The following is an 18,991-nucleotide window of genomic DNA, read 5'->3' as shown; positions in this document are numbered from 1 at the left end:
ATATTGCAGAAAGAGACAGTGAGATTTGGATTGGAAACTACATACGTAGTGTTTGGGGTTAGATGAATTCAGAGAATGCCTGACTCGCTAGGACACACCTCTAAGCCCTTGAAATGCTGAGCTGAGAAGGACCTCGTTATTTCCATGGCAGGAGAAGAGCTGCACAGGGCATTGTACCGGAATCCAGCTGCAGGGCCTGCATCCAGCTCCATGCTTGCCACATTCCCCAGGGCCTTGGGCAGCCCACTTGGGTAGGTGTTGTCAGACCTCTCACATGCTGTGGCCAAGTTCAGAGAACTCATTACACGTCAAATCTTCTCAAGATAAAAATCCCTTTGCCATGTCTTTGACCACGACAGGAAAAGGGAAGGAGGCCTTGTCAAAATATTCCACCAGAACTGTGGGGAGTTCTTTTTGTGGTTCCTGTGACTTTGGGGTAGTAAAAAGGTGAGTCAGAGTGGAACTAAGATAGAGGGATGTGAGTGCTCCCTGTTTCGGGTTGGCTGTAAATTCTAGGTTTGGGGTCCTTCACTTCTGTTTCGGGTTCTCAGTCATGGTCTCTCCTGGCTAGGAAAGTGGCCAGGGTCCTAGAGCGGAAGCTCTACCAGGAGTGAAGCATATGCAGCTATCTGGAGCTGTGTCTCCCACAGGAGTAGAAACCCAGGGAATCCCGACAAGCTGTGGAGCAGATGGGGCTCTGCCAGCAGGCCTCTCCACCTAAAACAAAGATCTGATCATGTCTCTCTCTTCCTCTAAACCCACGGTGGTTCCCATTGATTGGATAATAAACTCCAAACTTTATCAAGGCTCATCTGATCCAATCCACCTGGCAGCCTTGTTCCCTGCCATCATTTCCAGGTACTGGGTGTTGCAGTCAGTTCAGATTCCTTGCTGGTCTACAATGGCACAAACTCTTCTGAGTCTCTGGACTGTTCTTTGCTTTTTTTTTTTTTTTTTGCTGCATGAGATGCCTTTAACTTTTCCTACCTGATCAATTCCTACTAACAAATATATTCAAACTATCGGCTAGGGTCCCATATGGCCACTGTCTGCATGAATTCAGTTTTAAAAGCACATTACAGCTGCCAATGATAATTAAAGAGGATTCCAATCTTATATCACTTGAAGATTGATAAAAATTAGAATTTGTAAGCATAATCATTTCTCAAAATCTCCATCATACATCCCCCTTCAGAGATGTTGCTCTGCAACATTTTCCCCAACAGATTCCAGATCTCTATCTTCTCCTCCACCTTCCACAATTACCACCATTTTCACTTCCACATTCTCTGTCAGCTCTTTCGACTAAATATTTTCCTCTATCTTCCTACTTCTCTAGACAAATTCTCTCTCTCCTTTCACTCCTCTAATTCTCTATAGCAGAAAATATGATAATTGGTTAGTCAAGATCTTATTTAGCATGGTGGAGACAAAGGGGTGCTAGTGAAATATGAAGGAATAGTCTCATATTAGTAAATCGAGTCCACGTCCCACAGCGATAGTCAAGGCAGAACAGAGCTTAACCTGTGGGGCAGTTTCTGTTGGGTGTTATTTTCTAGAATCCAGAAGCAAATAGAATTCTCTAGCTCTGGCTTTACCAGAACTATCCTATGTTGTCCCAGCAGGTTTGTGCTTGCTGATGAATTTCAGGTGACTTATGATAGCTTGCATCTGGTTGTATCTAGGTATTGAGAAATTCCCAGAAATTACATCTCTAACTCAAGATCTTTGTTCTATGTAGTTGATCCCAGAGGCCAGAGCATGAATAAAGGAGAAACTGAGGCAGGGACAGTGGCTGACAGGCCAGGGGATGAGGATGGAGGTGAACTGGGGCTAACGTGCAGCTCCCTTCCCTTTGACACAAAGACTCTTTCATCAGAGAAATGCAACAGAAAAGAAATAAGGTAGACACAACTCAGTTCAATAAAATCAATGCATTATGTGTTATGTAGCCTGCCAGACTCCTCTGTCCATAACACTCTCCAGGCGAGAATACTGGAGTTCCTATCCCTTCTCCAGGGGATCTTCCCAACCCAGGAATCAAACCAGGGTCTTCTGCATTGCAGGAAGATTCTTTACCAGCTGAGCTACCAGGGAAGCCCCTAGCAAAATACATACCTACATCCACCATCAACAACTTACATATATCTGGATTGATAATACTTTACATCTTCCTTTCCAGATATGTCCTAATTACATTGGTTGAAGTAGTTTTGAGGTCCCAGAGCAATAACGGTTTTTAATTTCCTGGAGGCAGCATTTCTGCATGAGAAGAACCCCTCCAGATGATCACTGATAATGAGATAATGCAAATTCAGCTAGTGAGCTTACTTCAAACAGAAAAAGTGCCCCAAAAGTAAAATGTCCTATCAAGGAGAGTGGCCAAGATGGCAGAGTAGGAAGACCCTCAGCTCACCTCATCCTATGGACACACCAAAATTACAGTTATTTACAGAGTAACTATTGATGAGAATGACCTGAAAACTAGTTGAAAAGATTTCCCACATTTAACAATATAAAGAAGGAATCACAATGAGATGGGTAGGAAAAACAGAGATGTGGTATAGTCTAGACTCACACACCCAGGTAAGTGGCCCACAAACAGGAAGATCATCACAAATGCAGAAATTCTCCCCCAAAAGTGAGGTATTCAAGCTCCACATTGAGCTCCCCAGCCTGGGGATCCTGTAACTAGGATGACAAGAATGTCTGACTTTAAAGGTGAGTGGGACTTGCCTACAGGAGAACCAAAGGGCTGTAGGAAGCAGAGACTCTACTCCTAAAAGACACATGCAAAATCTCACCCATTCTGAGACCCAGTGCAGAGGCAATAATTTGAAGGGATTCCAGTCTGACTCACTTGCTGATCTTGGAGACCTCTTGTAGAGGCAGGAGGGAACTGGGACATTCCCTGTGGACACAGACACTGGCAGTAGCCATCAGGGGAACTCCTTCCAGCATGAGAACTCTAGTACTGGAAAGTGACCCTTGGGAATCCTTACTCAAGTCTACTAGAGCTGGCAGCCTCCCTGCCCATCAGCCAGTCACATCAAACCACTATGTTGTGTACCAGGAACTGATGCAGTGTTGTAGGTCCATTATACTTCAAAAACAAATGAACAGACCAAAAAACTCATCAGGAAAAGAGGCCAGATTTGTGGTTACCAGAGACAAAGTGTGGAGGGATGGGGGAATTGGATGAAGGTGGTCAAAAGATACACTTTTAGTTGTAAGTAAGTACTAGGGATGTAATGTACAACATGATAAATATGATTAACACTGCTTTATGTTCTATAGTTGTGTTGCAAAGAGTTGGACATGACTGAGCAACTAAACAACTGTATATGAAAGTTGTTAAGGAAATAAATCCTAAGAGTTCTCATCACAAGGAAAAAATTTTTTTTTATTTTTCTTTTGTATCTATATGAGATGACTGGATGTTCACTAAACTTATTGTGATAATCATTTCGTGATGTATGTAAGTCAAATCATTATGAAAGTGTTAGTTGCTAGGTTGTATCCACCTCTTCACGACCCTGTGGACTGTAGCTCATCAGACTCCTTCTGTCCATGAAATTCTCCAAGCAAGAATACTGGAGTGGGGTGCCATTCCCTTCTCAAGGGGATCTTCCTGACCCAGGGATCGAATCCAGGTCTCTTGCATTGTAGGCATATTCTTTACCATCTGAGCCACCAGGGAAGCCCTTAATCTTAGACAATGCTGTATGTCAATCATATCTCAATAAAACTGGAAGAAAAAAATAAACAACTTAAAAATTTTTAAATAAAAAATTAAAATTTTTTAAAAAAAGAAAACAAGCAATACACTCCACTTGATTGAAAATTCCTAGAGGGCCAGAGCCAAGCCTCACCTATATTTACATGCCCCGGTAACTTGCACACAACCAGCTTCATTACATAGCAATATGATAAGTATGTCTGGATCTGATTTTAACACTAACTACGTAATTGTCATTCGATGCCTCAGTTCTTTCCACTGTAAAATAAGATTGGGGTGTTAAACTCAAACACTTTCGGGCCCAGGCAGGTAACGTGAATCTGTTAGGCAGCCTGAGAATGCATGTAGGGTATAAAGGCAAAAAAGTCAGAGAGTATTCAGATTCACTAAAACTGTACTGCTCTTCTCAATAACAAACACACACAAAAACTGTTTTCTGGTCATATTTGGCCATCAGAGCCCCTGTTTAAAAAGCTATCTTAGGTTTCTGTTTACTTAAAAATTCTTGAGTCATCAATTGCTCTGGTTCACTTTCTTTTTTAAGAATGGAGAGAAAATAGTGATGGAGAAGAGAGTGCTAGGAGTCGTGAAAACCTCTAACCAGGGACCCTCCTGCAGAAACCACCGTGTCCTTGACACCCATGCTATATGCATGTTCTCGTCCATCAATTAACAGATCCCCCAACAGCTGTTGCTAACTTTCAAATTAGAATTAAATACTAAGTTGTTTATTGGAAGGAACCTCAAAGATGTTTGAAGATTTTTGAGTTTATTAGTTTCACGAAGAAAGGTTCTTGTGAGCTGAAGGAATCAGGATTGTTTGAAACGTTGCCCTCACCCCAGAGGCATCAGGGCAACCGCAGAGTCCTCAGGGAGAGTGGAGATGGCTGCCTCACACTCCTCTAGGTGGAGAGGGCAAAGCCCACCTAGTTGTGGGCCATGTCAAAGACAGTAAAACTCCTTGAGGAAGACATCACCCAGAATCCACAGGGGCTCCCTGCTGGAGGAGGACAGGTAAGTGGCCTCAATCCCCAGCGTGCAGTAGTCATCGTTCTGAAGAGACAGTGGACAGGCCATCACCAGGGGCATTGCAGAGGCCTTGCCCCATGGAAATGTCCCCCACTCCATGTCCCATGACACCTGGGGGTCCCTGACTTCTTGTTCACCCTCAGTCCTGCCCCTGGGAATCGCCCATAGGTGCCCAGATGCGAGCTGGGACACAGAACAGCCTCTGGGCCCATCCGGGCACACATGCAGGAACCCTGGGGTGAATATGTACATTGAAGACATAGGCGGAGGGTGGCAGTGGGAGCTGGGGCCTGCCGATGGTGAAGGTGATGGTAGGCAGGCTCTCCACAGAGTCATAGCTTACCACAAACTGAGAGAGAAGAGACAACGCTGCAGAACGCCTGGGGCTGTGGGCCCACAAAAGGGCCCAAGGCCCCCTTTTCCTGTGGGATTCTCTTCCCCATCGTCTAGCAGAGACTGTTGCAGAAACTGGAAGACCAGGCCTGACTCCCATGCGCAACACAGACCAACCCTCTGGCTTCTTGACTCCTCCCTTAAACACATCTCAGCTCTTAGATTTTGGGAGTACAGATATGGTCATAAGGAGTTAGGCTTTTCCAGGACCAAATTCTAACCTCAAATCACAGAGAAAAGGCATGGGCACACATTTGTACAAGTACAGTCACACCCTCTCATGTCCAAGTGTGTATGCACCAGTGCATGTATTCATCTCTCTCTCTCTCTCTCTCTCTCTCACACACACACACACACACACACACACACACACACACAGATATTTGCATGCAAGGAAAAGCAAACCAGATATGGGCACCAAGGGGAGCAGACATGGGGACAGAAGGCTATTTAGAGTAAAGCCCAAAGGTACATTCTTAGTGAAGGAAGAAAACCAAGTGGAATGGAGAAGTACATTGTGCCCTGACTCTATTTCATGCAAATGACAGCAGCCAGACTGAGCTGAAATGTGCCCCTAGAACCTACAGTGGACAAGCAGCACCTCCTGACAACCACTCAGCGCAACCTCACAGTCTGGATGGAGTTAGTATTACTCCCTCCCCTTTCCCTTTTTTGCATTGGAGGTTCAAGATTTGTTTCCACCGGTTCTGTCCTGCCAGGGGTTTGGGTCCCCTGCAATGCTTCCTCCTCCCTCTCATGAACTCATGCTGTCGGGCTCCTGTCCTGAGGCTACCTGGATGTGCAGAGAAACCATTGGTTTCTAGTTATTCACATCACCATCCTCATTATCCTGGGCTCCCATTGCCTGCAGGAAGGAGGTCATAAACTGATGGGGAGCAGCCAGCAGGAAAGTCCCTGTATCCACAGTGGCCTGGCAGCCTTCGGAACAACAACCAGTGGCCTAGTCACAATTGCAAACCTGACAGAGACACCAATACAAAGAAAAAGTCAGGTGCCTCTTCTGCAAACATGAGCCTTGTCCTCCTCTTATCACTCACCATTTCAGGAGCTCTAACATTCTGCATCTTCCAGGAAGCAGGGCCACTCTATGACACATCTGCCCACGTGATGCTACTGGGCCTTTGTAATTACTGGAATAATAGCCTCAGTCTTGGACTGGTGACCTCTCCAGTCCTTGGAAAGCAAAAACTGTGCATGTCTTCTTTAATCTCCTTGTGCCAGGTTTTTCCAGTGCTTACCCAGCGATTAGGACATACAACCTGCGATACGAGCACAAGTAAATACTATTGGATTCAAAGAGAGATCACCATAGACTGGGCCTCCAGGAGAGGGATTCAAAGAGAGATCACCATAGACTGGGCCTCCAGGAGAGGTTTTGGAGGAGATAGGAATTAATCCAGGCTCTGAAGTTTGCCTAAAGTTCAAATAAGCACAGAGGAGAAGAGGGGTACACCAGGTGATACAAACAAAAGAAGCCAGAAAGTTATGACAAGGTGCAAGGATGACATCTATGCTTCAGATCAGGAAGTAGTGGGAAGGCTGTATTGATAGGTAAGGCCTAGGTTTTGTATGGTCTTGAGTACCAGGCCAAGGCATTTTGTCTTTAAACTTGCATGTGATGGAAAATACTTGGCGGCTTTAAGTGTAGAAGTAACAGATTCACAATCATGAATTGGAGATCTGATAAGCTTGTGCTCAAATTTTAAAATTCTTGAAATGTGTGACTGGTTAACTTACTAACCTCCCAGCCTTGATTTCTTTTTATCTATAGAATGCAATATGATGCTGATATCCTTATAGTGTTGTATATTCTTATATGCAATAGTATAGTAAAATATTTAGCATATCTGGAATGTGGAAAACACCAGTAACCGCATTCAGTTCAGTTTGGTTCAGTCACTCAGTCATGTCTGACTCTTTGCAACCCCATTGACCACAGCACACCAGGCTTCCCTGTCCAACTCCCAGAGCTTATTCAAACTCATGTCCATCGAGTCGGTGATTCCATACAACCACCTCATCTTCTGTTGTCCCCTTCTCCTCCTGCCTTCAATCTTTCCCAGCATCAGAGTCTTTTCCAAAAAGTCAGTTCTTCACATCAGGTGGCCAAAGTATTGGAGTTTCAGCTTCAGCATCAGTCCTTCCAATGAATATTCAGGACTGATTTCCTTTAGGATGGACTGGTTGGATCTCCTTGCAGTCCAAGAAACTCTCAAGAGTCTTCTCCAATGCCACAGTTCAAAAGCCAAATGGTCAATACCAAAATCAGACTGGAGAAGCTCTATAGAGTCAGCAAAACAAGACTGGGAGCTGACTGTGGCTCAGATCATGAACTCCTTATTGCAAAATTCAGACTTAAATTGAAGAAAGTAGGGAAAACCACTAAACCATTCAGGTACGACCAAATCAAATCCCTTACATTATACAGTAGAAGTGACAAAACTGATTCAAGGAATTAGATCTGATTGACAGAGTGCCTGAAGAACTATGGACGGAGGTTCGTGACATTGTACAAGAGGCGGTGATCAAGACCATCCCCAAGAAAAAGTGACAGCATTACTCTTACTGATGATGGAAGTGGGTAGAGATTATGCTGATGGTATAATGAAGTTTTAAGAACAAAGCTGTGAATTCACAGGGCCTAGGAATGACCAACCTGCTGGCATGGCAAAGCTCAGTGGCCAGTTCTAAAGGTTCAGTCAAGAGCTAGACGCAAGCATCTACTGGGCTCCAGGATGACCTCAGCCAGGGGTTTGGTGATTCTTTAAGAAATTCATGTCTTGAGAGGAACAGGCAACACTGTCATGCTGGGGGACTATGGGAGTGCCCATAATCCCTAGAAACTGTCCATTCTACTTACTCCTGGATGACAATCTGCCAGTACAGCTCCCAAGTAACAGGGGTTCTGACGATCTCACCAGAATAGAGCTGAGTGTTCTGACGATCTCACCAGAATAGAGCTGAGTGTCCTCGTCTCCCAGGATAAGCTCTCCACCATACTGATAAGTCAGCTGTCTGGGGAGAAAGGCCAAGTGCATGAGTCCTGCAGCACAGATGGGTCAAGCAGTTCCTCTTTCTCTCCTCCCCTCTTTCCACTCTCCTTCAGACACAGAGGAACTGCAGAACAAGGGTGTGCTGTCCTCTCAGCTGCTCCTTAGACTCCACCTTGCTCAAGGTACAATCGAGAGAATTCTCAGAGAAACACCCAAAACGTCAGAGACTTGGAAACACAGACTGCATCATAAAGGAGAAGACAGGCACCTGAAAACAGACTATAAGCATATCCCAGAGAGGCCTTCCCCGGACAGGGAGAGGATAAGAAGAAACCCCACTGAGAGTGCCTGGGATGGGGCCTGACAGAGACCCCAAGCTGGCCATGATGGAGATGCTCCTATCAGGGTCAATTAGGTAACTAGATAATCTGAAGAGGTTCTAGGTCTCCTGTGTTTACTATCTTGGCCTGCCAGTCATCAGAGTAAGCCATTTGGATCAGATACCCTGAGGACCATGTGTTTAGGAATAAAGGATCAGGAAATAAAGCTTGCCATGAAGTTTGAGTCCAGATGAAAGGTACTGGATTTCTGATCAAGACTTTTGAGCTAGAGTCTTGGCTTCATGCCTACCAGAGACTGAACTTGTTTAACATTCACAACATGTTTAAGCCTCCATTTCTTCACTGGCAAAATGGAGCTAATATGATTTTTCAGATGTCATTTGAAGTTATTGCTACAAGAATATTTTATAAAGCCAGTTCAGTTCAGTCGCTCAGTTGTGTCCGACTCTTGTGCATCAAGTCGGTGATGAAATCCAGCCATCTCATCCTCTGTCGTCCCCTTCTCCTCCTGCCCCGTATCCATCCCAGCATCAGGGTCTTTTCCAATGGGTCAACTCTTTGCATGAGGTGGCCAAAGTATTGGAGTTTCAGCTTCAGCATCAGTCTTTCCAATGAACACCCAGGACTGAGCTCCTTTAGGATGGACTGCTAGTAGAGGTGATGGAATTCCAGTTGAGCTATTTCAAATCCTGAAAGATGATGCTGTGAAAGTGCTGCACTCAATATAAAGCCGGAGGTGTTATTATAGTTATCACTTCACTTCTGTTCTCTTTATAGTAAATGCTCATGGAGCTTATTCAATCACTCTACAGCTGTGCAAATCTAACACAGCAATCTCTGGATTTACTGAACAAATGTTGAAGGAGCATTGTCCATTTTTAAGAAGAGAGTCATCATATGGCTAGTATGGCCATTGTTAAAAATTCTTCCAGTGCATTTAAAATAAAATTCCCCCCAAAATGTAATTACAAATTTTCAGAAATATGTGTGAGGTTGTATATAGCACATTATACTCATTGTATCAGGTAACTTTTTTTACCTAGGCTCTGTCTGATGTTGAGTTGTCCAAAGCCCCCACAGAGCCTCATTTGATGGGTCCTTCCCTGGACAAGGGTTCTTACCAAGAGAAGTAGAAGCTGAAGAAGGGTTGGGTCAGCTTGTCCTGCTGCAGCATGTGCTGCATGACTGCTTGGGTGCCTCCGACCGCCAAGCTGGGGTAGGCCATTTCCATAATCCCATCAAAGTTTGAACAGTAGAAAGGGTCACTGGGCTCATTCTCAGGCCAAATTCATGGTTATCAGTGACAATGTTCTGAACCTGGAGTGAGCAGACAGAGAGCTTCACAGTTCAGGTGGGTAAATTCTTCCAGACTTAGGTACCCAGGGTCTGGGATGTAGAACCCCTCCCAGGAGAGGAAGTTGGCTTTTTTCATGCTGAGCTCAAACATGAGGGCAAGGGTGGAAGGGGAAAGGGCAACAGTGTCACTCAACCATGTGTATCCCAGAAAAAAATAGCTAGGTGTTGGGGAAGCAGAGGCAATCATTTTCTGGAGTTATAGTTTCCACATCCATTTACAGTGAAAGAATAGTTTTTTTTTCTATTCTTCTATTTATTTTTCTATTTATAAAACCATAAAACTGGTTTTATGCTCAGCAATCCATGTGCAAGAACAACAGAGAACTTTGAGAATGAGGAAATAAGAAAATAGTGAAAGGACAAGTCATCAAATATCCATAGTGAAAGGGTGTGGAGGAGAGAGAGGATTTATTCTAGGTGGTTCCAGGGGGCAGAGTTAAGACTAGGAAACAAAGTCACAAGACACAGCAACCTTAGCATCGCATAAAGAGCTTTCTGCAGTCAGGACTGCTGTGGAAGCCTGTCTTGGGAGGAAGATTGAATTACATGGCCTTTGACATCCTTTCCAACTCTTAGCTTCTGGGGAGGTTGTACTAAATTGGTAATTATGGATTTTTCTGGAAGCTTGAGGCTCTAGAAACTAGGAGGCAAACCACAGAGCCTCCACAACTATGAGAATATCACTCACAGTCACAGTGTCATATCCCAGGACCATACTCAGGCTTCTACTCCCATAGGACAGCGTATAGGTTAGTCCATTGAGACTGAAGGTGGAGGACTGGCTGGGGTTGAACCTATTGTGAGTGGCTATAGGAAGATGAAATACTAGTGTCAATCATTAATTCCCAAAATACTTGGAGACAACTTACCCTTGACAACCTGGGGTCATCAGACCACGGATGTGATAGGGCCTCAGCCTCAGCAATTTTGTGCTGTAGACACACTATGTTGGCCACAGCAAAGCCTGTCCCCTTGGATAACATACATTGCCACAATTCTCTCCAGCCCACCATCCCTGAGGGATGGATCTCTTCAAAAATGCCAGGAATTCCAGCCCATGGGAGAGAGCTGAGGGAAAGAACAAAGTAGAAAGGAATGGAAGCCTCAGTCTGTGTCTGCAGTCTCTCCCCAGAACTGTCAGCACTTCTGAAACGTAGACCAAAGGCAAGACATCCAGATGTTCCCAACTTTAGCAGGAAGAGATAATGTTTATGCAGCCAGAACTCTGGACTTAGCAGTATAAGCCTGTGCTCAATTTGGACGCTGCCCCTCCCACTCAGGGGTGGTAGTGATGCTGGTGTACTCACAGCAGGCCTCGGTCTGGCAGTAGGTGGACAGCACCCACAGCCTGGAGGAGCCTGTGTCAAAGAGGACCAGAAATTTTGGGGTGGTGTCCCAGTGCTGATCTCCCCAAAGTAGAAAGACTGCAAAGAAAGGTTTGTCACCCTCATAAGTAGCCAAGCCTTGTCCAAAGGATGGGGAAGAAGTTGGCCCACTTGAAGTCACATTTTGCCCAAATGATTTCCTTGGGGAATAAGAGGCTTCTGCCTCCAATTCTCCTTTCCTCCTGGAGTCAAATGTTCTCAGTATTCCACTTTTTTATCCCTAATTGCAAACCTTTGACCAGCTAAGACCTGGTCTGGAAAGACAATATCCTCTTCCAAAAGTGTTTTCTGGTTTGTAATATCAGACTACCCAAAGAAGGAGAAGAATCACTTTTTTCTCTTTTCCCAGTGTCTATCCACTGTCCAGCTTTACAGACACACGCCTACATTCACACATACACACTAGTCTCCCCTTCTCTTCCAGTGTTAGGTACTTCCACCACCATTCTCCTCCTTCCTAGTCACATACTTGCAAAGGGAGCTAGAGAGTCTAGAGTGAAAGGTAGCATGGAGAGAAAAGAATTTTATTAAGAGAAAAGAATTTTATTAAGAGATAGTTTTAGTTCTAGGTGAATTGGGGTCCATTGTGTCATTTACCTGCCTCTAGCGCCTCTATCTGTAAAATGTGGGATTTGAAATAGGAGATCCATTAAAGTAACTTCCAGCTCTGAGACTCTATGCACGTTAAGATGCCTATGCCGATATTGTAACCTCAAGAACATTCAAACAATTGCTCTAGGTTCCTGTGAATCTTTTCAGAAAAGGGAGATTCTATACAGTGTGTGGAGCCACTGGATATTTTGGCTGGTGGACTTGCATGTGTTTTCCTTCTTTCCCTGCAGCTCATTGTTAGGATGTTCTTTCAGTCTCTCAACTGACTTGAACACTCCCACTATGAATCACTTTACTACATAGACAAGGCTGTAGAGAGATGAGCCAGTAATAAGAGAAAAGGAGGGAGGAAAGGAGGAAGAAAGAAGAGAGGAAAGAAAGAAAGAAAAGGAGCTACTATACTATTAGCAGCCCTGCGTGTGAGCTCAATTGCTTCTGACTCTTTGAGACCCCATGGACTGTAGCCCATCAGCTCCTCTGTCCATGGGATTTTCCAGGCAAGAATATTGGAGTGGGTTGCCATTTCATTTTCTAGGGGCTCTTCCTGACCCAGGGATCAAACCTGTGTCTCCTGCAGTTCCCGCACTGGCAGGCAGATTCTTTACCACTGAGCCACCTGAGAAGCCCATACTATTAGCACCAACTTGTAACTTTCAGATACTTTCCACAGGAATGTGAAACTTAGGTTCAATAACTAGTACAAAATCAAAGTTAACAAGAGGCACAAATAAGTATTTAACAATGGTTATTAGCTGAGGGTCATGAACACCACATCCCACTTCACTTACATCCAGGTAGTTTGTGGAGGGCTTGTAAGCAAGTAAGGGCTTGTAATACCAAAATGATACTTAGCAACCGGACCAACATTTGGGAGGTTCTTTAGGAATTTCTCCAGTATACCCTACTCCTCCTTTGCCTCTCAGATAGACTTGCCTTTCCTCAGGATGATTTTGCAGAACATAGGGTAAACCAAACGAATGAGCTTCACACATCCCATCACAGCAGTCCCTTCAAGCACCTAACCTAGGTCCTCCAAACTTCTTCAGTACTCTACCCAAAAAGCCTCTTTTAGGAAGTGCTCCCAGAGCAATTTCTGACCACCACAGTCACTCAAGCATTTCCAGCATGGAAATACACTACACCATATATTTGGTTTTGTACTTAAAAATTGTTTCCAGAGAAGAAATGTCTGTTTCTCCCCAGTCCCTCCTGTAAGCTGAGGCAGGGATCATGCATCCTTTCTTCTTAAGCAACAAAACACCCAACACACAATCTCTCTGTCTCTCTCTCTCTCTTTCTCTCTCTCACACACACACACACACACACACACACACACACACACACATACCATTCATTTAAGTCTTGACCCACAGCAGTGGCCCAACACCAGTTTATGATATCAAGGAACAATCTGACTGCTTTTCCAAGAGACTTGTGGGAGAAGTCCTTTGCTGTTCCCTAGATTGTCATGCTCATTCACACAAATTCATGATGAAACGAAATCCCAATACACACCTTACCATGCCCTCTGAGAACTGTAGACAAACCAAGACCAAGACCAGGATCTTCATGGCGCTGATTTCCACTGTCTACCAGCACACAGAACACAGTGGCAGACCCAAGGGTTGGGATGCACAGAAAGAGGTTGGGTCTCTCTCTTATGCCCTGATTTACCTTGTTCTTTTCATTTCTGGGCACGTGGGCTTTCCTATCTTTGTACCAACCTGTGCCCCTGCACATTCATGGATCCTGTTTGTTTTTCCCTCTGGCAAGTATCAAGGACTTTAATATCCACTTTGTAGCCAACTTAAAAAGCAACTAATGGCTTTGCTGAGGGAATCCAAAACCAATACAATATTGTAAAATTAAAAAATAAAATTTAAAAAATTAACTTAAAAAAAATAAATAAAATGCATGGTGAACAAAGGATCCTGGTACTCTCGTCCACTGGGAAATGGCTGCTGCCAACTTCAGTTGGAACAATGGAACAGTTTGCTCTTTGGCTACAAGTGACGTGCTTTTTTGAGATTTACAGCCTACTCTCTACTTCTGCTCCTTTTCCTTCCTCTTCCCTTGATCAGTCTCATCTATAGCCTTCCATATAAGATTCTAATAGTCCATGACACAACATGCTCTTTATCTTTTTAGTTCACGAATTTACTAAATGCCTACTCTTGTCACTTCTCACTGAGCTCTGGAAGTACAAAGATAATTAAGAAACTGTCATTGTATGTAAACATCCACATTCCTGCTGGAATGACTGACACACATTCAAATCATGAAGCTATGTGGCTTGAATGTTATCACTCCAGGCATTCAAATGGATGTTGAATGAATGAGAATGAAAATAACAGTATTCATAAAACAAGCAGAGAGGAAGTGATAAATCTTGGTAGGATTAAAAGGCTTCACAGAAGAGGTAACATTTGAGTAACAATTTTACAGGAAGCTAGACGAAGAAGTAAGGGAAGTGCAAACGCCATTGGAGGCAGAAGAAAAGCTTGAGCAATAGCAAAGAAGAATGAAGTTGTGCGAGGAGTTCAAAGAACATTAGGATGAATGAATGTAGCCAAGAAGGGCAATTCCTAATATGGTTCCTCACCAGCCAAGACACATCTAAAGGACCTGCACTGGATCTGCACGATTCTCATCATGCTAATTGTAGCTCAGAAAATTATTTTCTACTCAAGAACCCATTTTTGAAATGAAAAGGACTATAAAGGTAAAATAGGAATAGTCTCCAGTCTATAATTATATTAAAGTAGTACCTTCAGTATTTTAACTATTATCCTATCAAATTATTTATGGTATGCCTCTGATTACACCACACCAGAGTACCATGAGTGGAACTACTAGACTACAGTACTTGATACCAGTATAAGCATGATTGTAAGGCATGTTGATGCATATTCATTTAAAGCATTATGTTATTGCCTCAGCTGTTAATAAATGACTATCTGGAGGACAGCTAAAATACTTATTTTCAGAATTCTAAGGGTATTTTTTCTACATATTCTACATATTTTTATGTACAATTGGATCGACTATGTTAATTTTCTTTATAGACCAGCATGATTGTATAACCTATAGCCTTTGTAAAGTATTTTTATAATTCATATCTTTTTCATATTTTGAGTGTAGTTTAAAAGTATTTAATTGATTGCTCTCCATAATTCTTTACTTTTTAAATTTTTAAAATATTTTTAAATTGTTTATACAATTTTTAAAGGTTACTTTCCACTTACAGTTATTGCAAAATACTGGCTGTATTTCCCATGTTATACAAATACATCCTCAAGCCAATAGTTTGTATCTCTACTCTCCCACCCCTAAACTGCCCCTCACCCCCAACTGGTAACCACTGGTTTGTTCTCTAAAACTGTGAATCTGCTTCACTTTTGTTATATTATTATATTTTATTCTTTTAGATTCCACATATAAGTGATATCTTACTTACCTCCACACCCATCTATATTGCTATAGATGGCAACATTTTATTCTTTTTTATGGCTGAGTAGTATTCCACTGTGTGGGTTTCTGTATGTGTTGCGTGTATACATACATATATATAGCACATCTTCTTTATCCATTAATCTGTTGATGGACATTTAGATTGTTTTCATATCTAGGCAATTGTAAATGCTGCTATGAACATTGGGATACATGTTTATAATTCTTTTCAAATTAGTGGGGTTTTTTCCAGATAAATACCCAGGAGTGGAATTGATGGGTCATATGGTAGTTCTATTTTAGTTTTTTGAGAAATCTCCATTCTGTTTTCCAGAGTGGCTATGCAAATTTACATTCTCCTCAACAGTGTATAACGGGTCCCTTTTCTCCATATCTTCTTGCCTACATTTGTTATTTGGGTTCTTTTTGATGGTAGCCATTCTGAGAGATGTTCAGTAATATTTCATTGAGATCTTGGTTTGCATTTCCCTGATGATTAGCAATGTCGAGCATCTTTTCCTGTGCCTGTTGGCTATCTGCATTTACTCTTTGAAAAAATGTCTATTTAGTTCTTCTGTCCATTTTTTAAATTTTTTTTTTATGTTGAGTTGTATGAGCTGTTTGAATAGTTTGGATATTAATCCCTTATCTGTCCATCATTTGCAAATATTTTCTCCCATTCAGTAGGTTGTCTTTCCGTTTTGTCAATGGTTTACTTTGTTGTGCAAAAGCTTTTAAGTGTAACTAGTTCCCACTTGCTTATCTTTGTTTTTTATTTCCTTTATTTAGGAGACAGATCCAGAAACTATTTCTATGATTTGTGTCAAAGAGTGTTCTGTTTTTCTATGTTTTCTTCTAGTATTCAGTATAGTATAGTATCCAGTCTTACATTTAAGTCTTCGATCCATTTTTAGTTTATTTTTATATATGGTATTAGAAAAGTTCTAATTTCATTCTTTTACATGAAACTATCCAGTTTTCCCCAGCACCATATATTAAAGAAATTGTCTTTTCTCCACTGCATAGTCTTGCCTCCTTTGTCATAGGTTAACTGACCATAGGTGAATGGGTTTATTTCTGGGCTCTGTCCTGTTCCATAGATCTATGTGTCTATTTTTGTGCCAGAACCATCCTGTTTTGATTACTGTAGCTTTGTAGATAGTCTGAAGTCAGGGAGTCCGATTCTTCCAGCTCTGTTCTTTTTTCTCAAGATCACTTTGACTATTTGGGGTCTTTTGTGTTTCCATACAAATTTTTAAATTATTTGTTCTAGTTTTGAGAAAAACACCATTGGTATTTTCATAGTGAATGCATTGAATCCTTAGATAGCCTTGTTGCAGGAAGGCGGACCCCCTTACAGGGCCCAAAACTGGGCTCTTGTCCAACACTCGGAAATGAATTGTCCTAGGAGACACGTGTGCTGACAAAGCAAGAGATTTTATTGGGAAAGGGCACCTGGGTGGAGAGCAGTAGGGTAAGGGAACCCAGGAGAACTGCTCCGCCGCGTGGCTCACAGTCTTGGGTTTTATGGTGATGGAATTAGTTTCCTGGTGGTCTTTGGCCAATCATTCTAATTCAGAGTCTTTCCTGGTGGCGCATGCATTGCTCAGCCAAGATGGATGCTAGCAAGAGGGATTTTGGGAAGTGGACGGACAGGCGGTGTCTCCTTTTGACCTTTCCCAAACTCTTCCAGTTGGTGGTGGCTTATTAGTTTCCTATTCCTTATCAGGATCACCTGTCATAAAACAACTCATGCAAATGGTTACTATGGTGCCTGGCCAGGGTGGGCGGTTTCAATCAGTGTGCTTCCCCTAACAGCCTTGGATGTTATGGTCATTTTAACAATACTGATTCTTCCAATCCAAGAACATGGTATATCTTTGTATCTGTGTAATCTTCGATTTCTTCATCAGCATCTTCTATTTTTCAGAATACATGTCTTTAGTCTCCTTAGGTAAATTTATTCCTAGGTGTTTTATTCTTTTTATTGAAATGGTAAATAAGATTTCTTGCTTAATTTTTCTTTCTGATCTTTCATTGTTAATGTATAGAAATGCAACAGATTTTGGGGTGTTAATTTTGTATCTGCAACTTAACCAAGTTCATTGATGAGCTCTAGCAGTTTTCTGGTAGCATCTTAAGGATTTTCTATGTGCAGTATCAGGCCATCTGCAAACAGTGACAGTTTTACTTCTGCTTTTCCACTTTGGATTACTTTTCTTTTTCTTCTCTGACTGCTGTGCCTAGAGGGCTTCCAAAAGTATGTTGAATAAAACTGGCGAGAGAGGGCATTCTTATCTTGTTCCTGATCTTAGAGGAAATGCTTTCAGTTTTCACTATTGAATATGATATTAGCTATGGGTTTTTCATAGATGGCCTTTATTACATTGAGGTCATCCCTCTATGCCTACTCTCTGGAGAGTCTTTATCAAAAAATGTATGTTGAATTTTGTCAAAAGCTTTTTCTATATCTTTTGAGATGATCATATGATTTTTTATTCTTCAATTTGTTAATATGATGTATCACATTGATTGGTTTGCAGATAATGAAAAATCCTTATATCCTTGGGATAAATCCTTCTTGATCATGGTATCTGATCCTTTTAAAGTATTACTGGATTTGGTTTACTAGTACTTTGTTGAGAATTTTTGTGTTTGTGTTCATCAGTGATATTGACCTGTAATTTTCTTTTTTTATAGTATCTTTGTCTGGCTTTGGTATCAGTGTAACACTAGCCTCATAGAATGAGTTTGGAAGCATTCTTTGCTCTCAATTTTTTGAAATAGTTTGAACAGGATAGGCATTAACTCTTCTCTAAATATTTGGTAGAGTCACCTATGAAGCCAACTGGTCCTGGGCTTTTTTTGTTGGGTGTTTTTTCTTATGGATTCAATTTCATTACTGTTAATTGATTTATTCATAGTTTCTGTTTATTTCCAGTTCAGTCTTGGGAGATTGCACTTTTCTAAAAATTTGTCCATTTCTTCCAGGTTGTCCATTGTATTGGCATATAATTGTTCATGGTCGTCTTTTAGGAGCCTTTGTATTTCTGTGGTGTTGGTTGTAACATCTTTTTCATTTCTGTTTCTATTGGTTTGGGGCTTCTCCATTCTTTTCTTGATGAGCCAAGCTAAAGGTTTAACCATTTTCCTTATCTTTTCAAAGAATCAGTTTTTAGTTTCATCTATCTTTTCTATTGTTATTTTAAATTATAGTTGATTTCTAGTCCAAAGTTATTTACTTTTTTAAAAGTATGTGAAATTTTAATGAATTGACTCAATTCAGTTCAGTTCAGTCACTCAGTTGTGTCCAACTCTTTGTGACACCATGGACCACAGCACGCCAGGCTTCCCTGTCCATCACCAACTCTCAGAGCCTACTCAAACTCATGTTCAGCACGTCGGTGATGCCATCCAACCATCTCATCCTCTGTCGTCCCCTTCTTACACCTTCAGTCTTTCCTAGCATCATGGTCTTTTCCAATGAGTCGGTTCTTCGAATCAGGTGGCCAAAGTATTGGAGTTTCAGCTTCAAAATCAGTCCTTCCAATGAATATTCAGGACTGATTTCCTATAGGATTGACTGGTTGGATCTCTTTGCAGTCCAAGGGACTCTCAAGAGTCTTCTCCAACACCACAGTTCAAAAGCATCAATTCTTTGGTGCTCATCTT

General features: G+C 42.1%; 1 pseudogene; it reads right to left on the bottom strand.

Annotated features, from left to right (window-relative positions):
* Positions 1-4,641: 4,641 nt before the first annotated feature.
* Positions 4,642-13,440, bottom strand: LOC113889476 (annotated as a pseudogene).
* Between the last annotated feature and the right edge of the window lie 5,551 nt (positions 13,441-18,991).

The sequence above is a fragment of the Bos indicus x Bos taurus genome, chromosome 3, assembly GCF_003369695.1.
Source record: "Bos indicus x Bos taurus breed Angus x Brahman F1 hybrid chromosome 3, Bos_hybrid_MaternalHap_v2.0, whole genome shotgun sequence".
NCBI classification, from domain to species: Eukaryota; Metazoa; Chordata; class Mammalia; order Artiodactyla; family Bovidae; genus Bos; species Bos indicus x Bos taurus.
Note: the sequence above shows the minus strand (reverse complement) of the source record. Positions and strands in the feature narration are given on the sequence as shown.